We start from the raw sequence: 13265 nt of genomic DNA on the forward strand, positions 1-13265 counted from the left end.
TACCCAGTGCTGCTCCTGCCCTGCTGCACACTCCATTGAACCAAGGTTGATCCTCTGGCTTGATGGTAATTGTTGTGAGGGGGATATGCCAGGCCATGAGGTTGTGCTGGAGTACAATTCTGCTGCTATTGATGACCAAAACACTTTGTGGAAACTCAGATTTGAGCTGCGCGATTTGTTCGAAGTCTGTCCTATTTAGCACGGTGATAGTGCCACCGAAAATGATAGAGATTATTCTCAATGTGAAGGTGTGACTTTGTCCCCACAATGACTATGCGGTGCTCACTCTTACCAATACCGTCATGGACAGATACTTTTGCAACCGGCAGATTAGTAAAGCTGTGGTCAAGTGTATATTTTCCTCTTGTTGGTTCCTTCACCAGCTGCCATGAGCCCAGTCTCGCTGTTATATCCTTTAGGACCCAACCAGCTCAATCAGTAATGCTGCTGCCGAGCCACTCTTTTTGTGGACATTGAAACCACCACCCAGAGTACATTTTGTGCCTTTGCCACTCTCAGTGTTTCCTCCAAGTGTTGGTCAGCATGGAGGAGTACTGACTCATCAGATGGGAGAGGCTGCTGCATGGCAATCAGCAGGAGCTTTCCTTTCCCATGTGTAAACTAACGCCATGAGACTTTTTGGGATACGGAGTCACTGTTGAGGACTCCCAGAGCAATTCCATTCCAATTGTATCCAACTGTGCTGCCACTTCTGCTGTGTCTGTCCTGCTGGTGAGAAAGGAGATAGCCTGGGAAGGTAGTGGGTTGTCTGGGACATTGTGATACTCACATAATCATACATTACAGACAATGTCAGGCTGTTGTTTGACGAGTCTGTTTATTTCTATTCTCTGTTTCCTGCGAGCTGTCCCGTTCTAGAAACAGGTCCATAGATTCTCCCCAATCCACTCAGATTTGATTTTGCAAACTGGGCTTCGGGATTTACCAAAAAGTTTCTGCAAATTCATGTGTTTTACATCCATTGCTTCTCTCTCATTTGTCTCCCAGTCTGTTTCTCAAACATAATTCCCATTTCATAAATCTATGTTAGTGTTGTCTATAACCATTACTTTCAGCCTCAATAATTTCTCTTAAACCATTTACTTACTATGCTCTATGTTCCATGTAATATATCATTTTCCAACAGCCTACTTGGGTTTCCTAGTGTTGTTAGAAAGTTCTGTGAAGACAGAACTGAAATAGTGGCTTCATAGTTCTGCCATTTCCCTGTTCCACATTCTCCATTCGCTGGTTTCAAACTGTAAGGAAACTGCACTTGTTTTCTCATACTTCTCACATTGACATAATTTAACAAGGTATACTCTTATTGACATAATTTAAAAGGTTCACTCTTATAACCCTTGTGACTATACTCTGCAGAAACCCATCAATTCCTGCGTTAATCTGCTCAATGATTGAACTTCCCTAACATACACTCACAGGAGCATAGATTCTGTGCCAACAGAAATACAGAACCATCTATATTAATTCCACTTACCTACACCAGGCCCATAGCCTGGAATGTTATGACACTTGCAAGTGCTCGTCCAGTACTTTTTAAAGGTTGTGAGGATACCCGTGATAACTCCCCTGTCAGCAAGTGCAAACCTTCTGCGTAAAAAAAGTCTTTAATATACTCTGAAACTCAAAATCTTCACTTGAAAAATATGCTTCCTTCGTCTTGACCCTCTGACTAAAATGAACAGCTGCTGCCTATCCACCCTGTCCATGCTCCTCTTAATCCTATCCTTCTGAATCACGTTCCCCTCAGCCTTCTCTGCTCCAAAGCAAACAACCAGAGCTTATCCAGCCTCTCTCCAAACCTGATACGCTCCACCCCAGGCAACATTCTGGGGAATCTCCTCTGCACCCCCTCCAGTGCAATCACATCCTTCCTGTACTGTGGTTCCCTCTGATAAAGTCATGATGATTATCCCTAATCAAACCTTGCCACTCTGATTGGAGTTCAATTTTCTCCTTCCCTATTTTCTCCAGTCGTTTCCCAGTGATCGAATACTCGCTCGTCTATAATTCCTTGGTCTATCTCTACCACCCTTAATGTGAAATGGAAGCGCATTAGCTGTTCCCCAGTCCTCTGGCACCTCCCCTATGGTCTGATTCTAATTAAATTTTTCAGTCAGTGTCTTTCCTCCCTTGACTACAACAGCAGCCTGTGATACCAATCATCCAGACCTGGGGATGGGTCCGATTTTATCAATACTCAATCCAGATATCTTTTCAAAATCACTGATAATAATTATCTTAGAATTTGCTTACACAAGCCCCATGATCACTTGATATTTCGGGGAGAATTTCAGGATATTGTTCCTTCAAGATAAACACAAATAAACGGTTTCTTTTTCCTATGATTTCTCTGTTCTCGACAATAAATTATCCTGTCCGCCCACTCACTGTCCCACATTTGACCTAGATTTTATTTTGGTTTCATGCAGTAGTAGAAGCTTTTTAACAGTCTTTATGCTTTTCTTTTATTTGCATGCTTTTTTCTCTTTTTGATCTTCTTCTCAGTTTCTTGGACATTCTTTGCTGGATCCTACATTTCTCTGAATCCATTGGTTTAGTACAACACTTGGCATTTTTATAAACTGCTTCCTTTGATTGATTAGATAGATTAAGGTGGGGCTGAAAGTGATTGTCGGAGAGGAGGATGGACCAGATTGATCGGAAGGAAGGTGAACACTTAGGAACGTTCAAAAGGGCGGTGCTGAGTTGGAAGGTTGGACTGTGGTAAGGTGGGATTAGCGGAAATGGGGAAACTGGTGTAATCCACATTGACCACTGTGGTTTGAGGATCCCAAAGCAGAAGCTGAGGCTTTCTTCCGCCTAGCTTCTGGTGGTTCGGTATTAAGCGATGGAGAAGGCCCAGGACCCTCATGTCCTTGGCAGAGTGGGAAGGGGAGTTTAAGTGTTCTGCCACAAGACAGCGGTTTTCTCAATGTTGCTGTCCCAATATATTGTCTAAAATGACCCACCTGCCTCGCCAATGCGGAGAGGAGCACGTTGGGTTTAATATATACACCTATCACTTTTAATCACTGTCGCATTCCCAGCTACCTCCCCCCACTCCACCCCCTTCTCATTTATCGCTCAGCCTTCTTGCTCAGATGACTCATTCCTGATGAAGGGAATAGGCCCAAAACGTCATTTCACCTGCTCCTAGTATGCTGCCTGACTGTGCGTTTCCAACACCACACTCTTCGACTCTGATCTCCAGCATCTGTAGACCCACTTTTTCCTCACACCTTCATGGCTTGCATGACTCAGATTTATAACGGTTACTTCAAATTAAACAAAAACTGTCGTGTACTCGAACATCAGAAAACCAATACATTGTGACCATTGCTCCCAAAAGGTCCTTTACAGCAAAGTTTGCAATTAGCTCTTCTGATCATCCTAACCAAATTCCTAAATAACCTGATCTCGAGCTCGGTGCTCGACAGAATGTTAATTCAAGCCATCACACACGTACTCATGAAATCAATTTTTCCCAGCATTAGCATTCAGTTGGGGTTAACACAGTTTATATATAATTTAAACAGCATATTGTTACTGCACTACCCACAAATGTGCATATCTCATTTCCTGTTTAATAACATGCCCAACATTTGTAATGCTGCTTTCACTTCGATATATAACTGCCATCAATATTTGCTTCTCCTTGCTGTTTTTATGCTGCACCTTACTAGATTCTGTGGAATCTGAGCGACGCAAACTCTGGGGAGATTAATGGTATAGATCATCTCGCCGTATCATTTATGCTCTTCTCAAACGTCATTGTGAGATTTTCTCCAGATCTCCCGTTATGCTGCTGGAGTAGAGAAGGACAATGATCTTTCAACAATGCTGTGCATGCCACGAGACAGCTGAAACCGCTCTAACCTGGGTGGGGACCTTACAGCAGGCTGATAAAGCGTTGCTGCTGCTGCACTGGATCTTAGTGAGATCACATTTAGACTAGTGTGTACAGATTTAGTCTCTTCAATGAAGAAAGGATGTTGTTATATTGGAAGCAGCTCAGAGATGGTTCCCTCAACTGATTCCTGTAATGAAGGTGTTAGCTTATAAGGAAAGAATGATCAGGCTGATCCAATAGCCATTGGAGTTTACAAAATTAAAACATGATCTTACTTCATTATAGAGGACAGGAACGGAGTCCACAACTGAAAGCACTTACACAGATAATGGAGGAATCCATTCCGTTCCCCAGCCCATTACACAGGAACAGCAGAAGGATATTCAGGCTTTCGATACTCTTAGACAAGGAGAGGATGATGCTATTCAGCCCCTGGAGCCTGATATACAGTTCCAGGATGAGGCCAATCAGTCCCTTGAATCTATAACACTGGATGTAGAGTAGGCCATGCTGCACAAATATCCTGTTACACAGCAAAAGGACCAGTCCATTCAGCCTCGTCAAGTCTGTAACTTAGGAAGTGAAAGAGGTCACAGAGCGACTGGAGATAACAGGAGGCCACTCAGCCCCAACTAGCCTGTTGCAAGGGAGTTGGATAAGGATACAAACTATCTGAGACTTTTTTTTCATGATAGAGGGGCAAGTAATTCAGACACATTTATGTTGTATGGGAACAAGAGAAAACTAATCACTCCCTTGGTCCTATCTCAGGGATGCACGAGGAGACCATTCACTATCACAAGCCTGTTATGGAGAAATATGAGAGACCCATCAGCCCCTCGAAACAGGAAGATTTCATATCCCCCAACCCTCTAACGCATCAACAGGAAGAGGTCATTCTGGCCATAGAGATGCTAATATGGGAAAACCAGAAAGACGTCAGCCCACCAATTTTGTACACCAGCAGGATGATGAGTCCATTCAGCCACACATGCCTTTTACACAGCAATTGGGACAGATCTCTTAAAAAGTGTGCCCGTTAAACAGGAATTAAAAGAAAATGTGAAGGTTTTCTAAGGGAAGAACTGAGAATAATGGTATAAATTAGGGAGTAAAGTGCAACAACAAACTATTGTAATTTAATGCAAATTATTAAAATACATTGTTGAGGACATTTGCAAAGTCAAACCACAGTCTATCAGAGTCAACATGGTTTTACAAAGGATAAATCGAGTTTGAGTTGTTTGCTTGAGTTACGTAAAGATGTGACAAACAAGGTGGATAGTGGGAATCTTGGAAAGGGAATACATGTGGTCTTCCAGAAGGCATCGGATATGTCACCTCTCCAAAGAGTAAGCAGTAAGATCAGAAAATATGGACTTAGGTATAATTTATTAGCTTGAATGGAGGATTGGTAACCCAACAAAATGCAGTCAGATGGAATAAATGTGTCATTTTCATTTGGCACATGCAACTTATTGGGTGCCATAGATTTCAGTACTCATGCCTCATCTATTTGCGATTGATATTATTACTCGGTTGACGGGATAGAAAATACTATAGCCACATTTTCAGGTGACACTAACATTTGTGGGAAATTACTTCAGAATGAAGATGCACGAGATTTAAATTTAAATATGGACAGGTTGGGTGAATGGGCCAACATTTGGCCATTTCAATTAAAGTGGATTAATGTGGAACCATTCAAGTTGGCCAGTTTAATAGAAATGCAAGTTATTATCTAAATGGAGAGAAACTTCAAAGTGCTTAGGTGCAGAGGGATTTGAGTGTCTGCTTGCATATCACAGAAAACCTGCATGCGGGTACCAAAATTAATGAGAAACGCAAACATAATTTCAGTGTTTATTTGCAAAAGGATAGAGTAGAAAGGTGGGAAATGTTTCTGTAGCTGTGGAAAGCATGAGTGAGACTGCAACTGGAGTACAGTTGAGGTGCCTAGCAGAAGGCCGTATTTGCATTGGAGACAAATCAGAAGAGGTTCATTAGATTGATTCCAGCTTTGAACTGTTTTTCTTGTGAAGAGAAATTGAGCAATTCAGGCCTGTACTCTAGAGTTTATAAGAATGAAAGGAGGTCTTATTGAGTTCTGTAAAATGCTAAAAATAATTGAAAGTGTAGATGTTGAGTGGATATTTTATATGTGGCGCAATCTACAATAAGAAATCAGAGTTGTAGAATGGAGAGGTGGCAGGAAAGTGGAACTGAGGCCGTGATGATATCAACCATGTTGTATTCAATGACGGGGCAGGCTGGGGGGACTGAATTGCTGACTGATGCGCCTCGTTCTTTTTTAGCCCTTCCGCTATGTTACACAAGAATGGGGGAAGACTGGTTCTCAAACAGGAAGCAGGCACTCTGGATGAATCAGTCTTAATTAGTTTGACAGAACGTAACCAATGGAGTCGTACAACTACTTACAATTTATATCAATGATCAGAAGGATGGAACAGATATACAGATCTTGAGTTTGATGATGTCCATGTGATAAGCAAGAGATTAAATACTCAAGAGAGGGTGGAGAACCTGCAAATAGATACAGAGATAAAGGAAATGGATAATAGTTTGGTAGGTGGAATATAAAATAATGTAACCTATCATTTAATTTACAGCAATAACGGAAGGCAGTATGTTACTGAAATGGAGAGGGATTACAGGAATTAGTGATACTGTGTACTGGGAGTTCACTCAGACCAGTTCAGACATGGGAGGTTTTACTCCATCCCTGATCGTCTGCTCCCTGATGCTCCAAGTGACCCCATTGCTCTCTGTGCACATAGAATATTTTGATGTTGTTGATTGGTGGTGGGGATGGTGTTTTGAAACGTATATTAAGGGGACAGCATTTATCCAAAATACATGCAATTCTTGTAAGTGGAGACCCGAAGACGATGGGAATGGCTGACTGCTTCTGAATGAAGAGGCTGTGACTTCTGACAGGACAGTGGATATTCACCAACATGATGTACTTTGCATGGGCACACTGCAATATTAATGGAGTGAGAGCTCCTTCAGTTCCTCTACCTTACCACATTGCCACGGGGACCCCGCAGAGTCAGGCACACCATCGGGAATCATAAAATCCTGGGAAAACAGGGATACACCCGGCTGCTCCCTGCTGAGGAAGAAACAATGTATTTACCTCATCCACCATATACATCCTCCGTCACCTAATGGTGACATTGATGATGAGATACTGGGAGACGATGGATATGTCACCCACTCCTGCCTGGAAAGTTCTGGATCATAGAAACTGAATGAAACTGTGACCTTAACAGCCATTGGCAGCACCATCCTCCCCCCTGGTGTGAAGCTGCAGGTCACGTTGAAGGAGGTGACACTGCTCTGTGACCAGCTCCTTGTTCAGTCAGTGTCCCCTCACACTCTGCTCCTGGCTAAGTGGAGGTTGGGAAGCTGTTCGTGGAAAACCCGGGTGCGTTCAGCCGATCCCTTTCCCCACACACACTCACTCCGGCGTTTAGATTAGATTAGATTAGATTACTTACAGTGTGGAAACAGTCCCTTCGGCCCAACAAGTCCACACCGACCCGCCGAAGCGCAACCCACCCATACCCCTACATTTACCCCTTATTACCTAACACTAAGGGCAATTTAGCACGGCCAATTTAGCATGGCCGTTTCGGAGCTTTCCCACTCTGTAGCCTCTGCTCAATTTGGTGTTCATGTTGCAGACCGAGATACTGTAACTACAGTCCCCGTACTCCATTTTCAGAGTTGGGTCACCAAATCCTCAGGCGTCCCTGAATGTCTGGGGCAGCTCACAGCACAATCTCCAGCAAAACATTCCCAGCCCCTCCATTAACGTTTCAATAACAGGTATTAGTCAGAAGACCCTCGTGATACAAGTGATATGGACCAGACCAGACCAGAACCCGTCAAAATACTTTCGGAAGGCCGCTTAGACCCAAACCTTTCCTTATTTTAAACATAGATGTGAAGTGTGCGTTCCACTTATGTTGTGACTTGTCACACCACTTGACATTACGCAAAATATAATCTATTCAAATGCTTTCGCTAAAATACAATCAAAGAAAAGAACAATTTGGGATAGCTTATGTTTTGGAACATTTACACAAATAATAGATACCGTACCTTCATGGTATACACCGCTTGGCACAAACATATAAACAAATACAGATTCTTACATGCATTTTTCTGATACAGGAATAAACAGCAGCAACAGATATCTGAGACAATAGCAGGTAGAGATCATGTATTGAAACTTCCAAACCTTCTGGGGTCCCCAGCATCTTCTGAATACTGCAGCCAAAAACAAAACGAGAAAATCTGCTCTGGGAGAGCTGTCCACTGCCCTTCCATTGTTACCACCATTTTAATGAAACCTAAAAGCCTCCTCAGTTATTTACTTAAACTGTTTTCAGACAGCAATTCTTCACCGTTTCCATTTAAAACTTCTCTTCAAAAAAAACTTTTTTAAAGTGACAGTATTCTCACAACTTCATCTTTAATTCAATGTTTCATCAATATACAAAGATGGATTCATTTTAGACCTCCTAATCATCCCCTATTAGTAGACTACAATGCATATATATTACATTGACTCTAAATATACAAGCGTTCACAACTAGGTTTCTCGCTCTGTCAACTATATAATTTCAAATTGAATGGCAGCAATAATAATCTCTATCGAAACAGACTGGTATTTTTCTCCCTAAATTTCTCCAAAAACTTTAAGGGGTCACGACCAGTGATAAAACTTTGTCTCAGACACGTTAATCGCAATTTAAATGCTGAAATGTTGAAACGCCAACACCAAGTTCAAGGCCTCCTTCCCCATTGTGGAATAAATCTCTTGATGTTTCCATTGGACCCTCCAACATCACACTACATAATGGAGCACTTTTCATCTCTCTAATAGTCCTTCTGAATGACACATCTCCTCATGGCTGATCATAAAATAATTACCCGTTTCTGTACCTCTTAATGCTGTCACTTTACCTACTACTCCTGACCTATGCCAGTAAACTTTACTCTCACAGGTGTATGTTTTAAGAATGTATCGCACATTCTTCTCAATTCCTCACAGAAGCCAAACTTTGATTTCTGAAACAAATCATCATTATCAGCCATTTCAGCTTCGGAGCTTGGCATTGTAACTCTCTGCTCTTCCAAACGAGTTATCACGACTGCAGGAAGCTTCTCCATTATAAGAATCTCTCTAAGAGTGTCATAGGTTTGCTTTGTTTTTAATACCCTTCCGCACCTTTCAAAATCACTTTGTTTGATCCTTTCAAACTCAACCTACGTTTAACCAGGGACCCTTTTTGGATTCTTGAAACACTGTCTGGAGGCTTCTGGCACAAACACATATGCACTTCAGATGGCTTTCTTCACCTCCTCAAACTGGCCAGATATCTCCTCCGATAGGGATGCAAATGTGTATCAGCTTTGTTTGGATCAACGAAGTCCACATAGTCACTGGCCACAGCATTTATTTAGCCACTTTCTCAAATGAAATTAAAAAGGCTTGCCCATTCATCTCATCAAATTTCGGCAATTTCAGGATGTATCTAAACTGATCCCCATCAGGCCTTTGTCTACTATAGCGTTGCTCATCCTCACTATCCTACTCATGAAGCCGACCATTTACCTTCATCTCCGCCTTCTATGTCAGCTTTCCTCTCTAATTCCGAACTTTTGAAGTTGAAACTCTCTGCTTTTCTTCTCTTTTTCTCTCTTTCTTTTTCATTTCCATTTCTTTTATATCTACTTTTCGTCGTAATTCAAACTGTTTCAATTCCTTCTCGTGTTCAAGGCGCCTCATTTCAAATTTCAGCTATAGCTGAAATTATCTCAAATTTTCGCACAGACAAACACAGCCCCAATTCCAGCTTGTCTGCCAATTCCAACACTTTGTCCTGTTCACCTTTTATAAAACCCCCAACTTCACTTCTTCTGCACCCAGAGAATTCTTAGAGAATGACGGAATAATTACTACACAAAACACTATTTAAGCCAACCGCATTCAACACCAAAAAGAAAAGAGATTAATAACTACCATACGCCAACTTTAAACCCGATAGTCTCCCAGGGATACCCTACAGTGTCTGCATGAGTTCTGATTTCCTCCCAAAATCCAAAGATGTGCATGTCAGATGAATTGGCCATGCTACATTGTTCATAGTTTTCAGGGATGTGTGGGTAAGGTGCCTTAGGCGGGGTAAATGTGTAATAGTAGGATAGATGAATGGGTCTGGGTAGATTACTCCTCGGAGGGTGGGTGTGGACTTGTTGGGACGAATGGCTTGTTTGCACACTGTAGGAATTGTAATTATAAACCCAATTTGGTGTGATCGAATTAGAACCAGACAAGAGCCCTCAGTTTACAATGGACCAGCCAGACAGCCTCAAAACATTTTAAGAATGTAGCCTGGAATCAAACCTTTTCTTATTTTAAAGGTAGATATGAAATGGGTGTTCCAGATGTGATGCTACTAGTCAAACCACTCAACTTTAAGCAAAACGCAATGTATTGATTCACTCTAATGAAAATCCATACAACAAGAAGAGGAATTTGGGATAACTTTACTATTCGTAACCTAAACCGAATATTGGATACAATACCTTCTACAAATGAACTGTCCAGCATACTAACATCCCATAAACACACCACTTTGCAAAAAGGAACATTCAGACATACATTCTTGAATACAGTTCTCCAATTGAGGAGGAAACAGCACCAAGAGAGGTTTTAGCGAGAATTGCAGCGAGGGATAATTTACTAAAACTTCCAACCTCTGGTGACTGTTACAACTACAAGAAATGAAAACTGTGCGATCTGGCCATTGTGACTACTATTTATTAAAAACCCTAAAAGCCTCGTAAGTTACGTATTTGAGAAAATTTCAGAAGGCACGTTGACCTTTAAGACTATTTATTTTAAAAAAAGGGGGCAAATAACCTTTTTGAAAACTGACAGCATTGTCACACAATTGAAATGCCTGATCATTCACTCAAGGAGCTCCCTCATGTTACTGATCAGAAAGTCACCTGAGTGGGACAAATACGGGTACAGGAGAAAGTGAGGACTGCAGATGCTGGAGTACCAGAGTTGAAAAATATGGTACTGGAAAAACACAGCAGGCCAGGCAGCATCCAAGGAGCAGGAGAATCGACGTTTTGGGCATAAGCCCTTCTTCAGGATTGAGGCTGGTGTGCCAAGCTGGCTGAGATAAAAGGTAGGGGGAGGGAATTTGTGGGAGGGGCGCTGGGAATACGATAGGTGGAAGGCAGTGAGGGTAATAGGCCGGAGAGGTTGGGAAGAAGATTGCAGGTCAAGAGGGCGGTGCTGAATCCGTGGGTCGGAACTGAGATAAAGTGGGGGGAGGGGAAATGAGGAAGCTGGAGAAATCTACATTCACCCTGTGTGGTTGGAGGGTTCCTAGGCGGAAGATGAGGTGCTCTTCCTCCAGGTGTCGTGTGGTCAGGGTCTGGCGATGAAGGAGGCCAAGGACGAGGCTTCGGATTTGTTGCAACTACAGGTTGTCCTGGATGGATACAAATTGTGTTGGTCTGAATGTAGTCCGGAGTCCCTGTGGGGTCAGTCGGTTCCGTAGGCAGGTGCTGAGGAAAGAGATGTGGCTGCAGTAGCGAGTTTGTCTCAGGACGTGGCTGAAGAGGCTTCGGATTTGTTGCAGGTACAGGTGCAGGTAAACAGGATGAAAATAGATTTCTACAGTTTCCTCATTTCCCCTCCCCCGACTTATCTCAGTCCCAACCCCCGGATTAAGCACCGTCCTCATGACCTGCCATCTTCTTCCCGACCTCTCCGCCCCCACCCCCTCTCACTCACCTCCTTCCACCTATTGTATTCCGAACGCATCACCCTCACCTCCTTCCATCTATCCGAGCGCCCCTCACCCAAACTATCTCCCCCTACCTTTTATCCCAGCCAGCTTGGCACACCAGCCTCATTCTTGAAGAAGGGCTTATACCCGAAACGTCGATTCCCCTGCTCCTTGGATGCTGCCTGGTCTGCTGTGCTTTTCCAGCACCACATTTTTCAACTCTGGTCTCCAGCATCTGCAGTCGTCACGTTTTCCTAGTTGATCTTAACCTACTGCGAACCCTCTTGCAAGGATGCCAACCTTGAAGAAGCTCTCCTGCTCCCTCCATAAGGATCTCAGTGAGTCCCTCTCTCACTGCAAATCATCCCCTCTGCCTTGAAGCTCTTCTGCCACTTCCTAAGACAAACTCGCTACTACAGCCACATCTCTTTCCTCAGCACCTGCCTACGGAACCAACTGACCCTTCATGGACTCCGGACTACATTCAAACCAACACAATTTGGACCAAAACAGGACATCCTGTACCTGCAACAAATCCGAAGCCTCCCATCGCAAATTCAGCTGCACCTCCACACGCATCATTTACTGTATCCGCTGCACCCGATATGGTCTCCTCCACATTGGGGAAACAGGCCGTCTACTTGCGGAACGTTTCAGGGAACACCACAGGGACATCCGCACCAACCAACCCAACCGCTCCGTTGCGGAACACTTTAGCTCCCCCTCCCACTCCACCAATGACATGCAGGCCCTTGGCCTCCTCCATCGCCAGACCCTGGCCACGTGATGCCTGGAGGAAGAGCGCCTCATCTTCTGCCTCGGAACCCTCCAACAACACGGAATGAATGTAGATTTCTCCAGCTTCATCATTTCCCTTCCCCCCACCTTATCTCAGTTCCAACCGTCGGATTCAGCACCGTCCTCTTGACCTGCAATCTTCTTGCTGACCTCTCCGCACCCACCCTACCACCCTCACCTCCTTCCACCTATCGTATCCCAGCGCCCCTCCCCCAAATTCCCTCCCCCCTACCTTTTATCTCAGCCCACTTGGCACACCAGCCTCATTCCTGAAGAAGGGCTTATGCCCAAAAATTCGATTCTCATGCTCCTCGGATGCTGCCTGGCCTGCTGTGTTTTTCCAACACCACGTTTTTCAACTCAAAAATAGGTACAGACCAAGTTACAAACATCTGTCTCAAAGCTTCTGAAACCCTCCTGTCCATGGACCAGCAATAGGGACACCGGGAAGTGAACAGCAGCCTGACACACGCCATTTCATTATTTCTCAGCTCGACAATCCAACAATCGATACACGAGGGAGCCAGAAATCAAGGGCAGGGAAAGATACAGAGGGACAGAGAGAGATTCACATTAAAGACAGGAACAGGCAGTTAATTTGATGATGTTGTCGAAATATGGGGAAAAATACACGGCAGGGGGACTAATTGGAGAAGTGAGATCTTCGAGAGTAAAATTACAAAAACGGGAACATTAAATGAAGGCAATGTAAGATCAGCGGAAATGGTCTGCCACATCAAATTCAA

This window comes from Chiloscyllium plagiosum, unplaced genomic scaffold, assembly GCF_037043375.1.
Source record: "Chiloscyllium plagiosum isolate Xiang-an unplaced genomic scaffold, Cpla_swu_hap1 HiC_scaffold_50, whole genome shotgun sequence".
Taxonomy (NCBI): Eukaryota; Metazoa; Chordata; class Chondrichthyes; order Orectolobiformes; family Hemiscylliidae; genus Chiloscyllium; species Chiloscyllium plagiosum.